This window comes from Gorilla gorilla, chromosome 20 (genome assembly GCF_029281585.2).
Source record: "Gorilla gorilla gorilla isolate KB3781 chromosome 20, NHGRI_mGorGor1-v2.1_pri, whole genome shotgun sequence".
In the NCBI taxonomy this organism is placed as follows: Eukaryota; Metazoa; Chordata; class Mammalia; order Primates; family Hominidae; genus Gorilla; species Gorilla gorilla.
Genome location: NC_073244.2, coordinates 21,880,494 through 21,882,154, shown reverse-complemented (window position 1 = coordinate 21,882,154; position 1,661 = coordinate 21,880,494).

Sequence of the window (1,661 nt, the reverse complement as noted above, 5' to 3'; positions counted from 1 at the left end):
TTGGTGGTTTCTTTGCCCACTAAGAATTGCCAATTCTTAGGCATTTGCCCCGCAAGCCCTATTCATCTCTCCCAAATTCTCCCCTAATTAGAAGTCTCATGGAGAGGGCCATGTACACAAGTTCTCACCAGCTGTGTGACCTTAGACCTTCATTCTCTTAAGAACCCGTTTTCTTATCTGTGAAATGGACGTAAAGTTCCCTACACAGTGAGAGGACCCATAGTTAAAGGCATTCGATAAAAGGTACTCACCATTGTTATAGGCAGCACCTGCTTCTCAATGAAGCACGGATTCCACCCCTGGCAACCTCCCAATACCACAGTGAGAGCATCTTCCTAGGCCCTCCTCATGTCACGGAGGCCATGGGTCTGGGAGGCGGATAAAGGAAGGGGGTCAGGTGTGGAGATGGTTGGATACTGTGTATGAATGATTGGGTAAACGAGTCATTCAAATCATGGGTGAGTGGATGGGTGAGGGGTAGAGTGGGTGGAGCAAACGGCAGATGGATAGGTTAGCATTTGCTGCATGTTTGACCTGGTAGGTGAGTAGCTGGGTAGTTGGTTAACCAGGTTGGGTATGTCTGCCTAGAAAAGGCCTGGTTCATAGTAAGAAAAAATTTTTTTCAATGTTGTGATTATATATATCATATGTACATATGTTGAGGTCTCCTGAGACTCCTGAGAACTGGGCAGTGGAGAAACAATAATGAACTAGACAGAACTCCTGGCCTCATGGAACTTACATGTTAGTGGAGGGACCAAATCAACAGACAAACTGGTGGATGGATGTTTGGGGGGCTGGGCGGAAAGATGTGTGTGGGGATGGTTGGGTACTTGCTTGGTTGTATGGATAAATGAGTATTTACTTGGGTACTGGATGAATGGGTGGGTAGATGGGAAGTGAATGGGTGGGTTGAGTGGGTGTTTGGGTGAATTAATAGGTGGTTGGAGGGGTGGGTGGATAGGTGATTAGTTCATTGGATAGGTAGATGAGTGATTGATAGATTGAGGAAGTGGATGAGATAGCTAGGTGGTTAGATATCTGGATACATGGTGGATAAGACAAGACAACAGGCCATGATGTGTGTCTGATGGGGTAGTCCTGGAAGCTGTGATCCTGGGAACTGGGTGGAGAAGGTGACTTAGGACTGAAGACCTAGGGCAACTCTAGGGACATGGAGGTGCTGAAGTCCAGTGTGGATGATTGGGAAGGAGGGAGTGAGCTTGTGGTTGGAAGGTAGCTGATGGGGGGCAGGGGACAAAAGGCTAAAAATTGGCTGGGTGGAGTCTTCAATGACCTATCAATGACCCATCAATGACCCATGGGGGAACTTCTCTGCCCCCTCCCCACTCTTTTGGTGCTTTTAGCGAGCCTACCATTGGAAGTACCAGTGGGATGATAAGGAGCCATTGGGGTGTGGGACGACAAGGGTGTTGTCATGGTAACGGGGCCTCTCCCTGGACTCAGGCCGTGCGGGCCCTTTAAGGGTGACCCGCTTGGCCACTCCCAACATGGCGGCGCGCCCGCTGGCCACCCCCCCCTGGGGCGGCGGGGGGGGGTTGGGGGGGGCGCCCCGGACCTCCCCATCATGGCGGCGCGGCGGGGCTGTCGCGCTGAGGTCACGGCGGCGCGCCGGGGGGGCGGGGCGGCGGGGGGAGCGA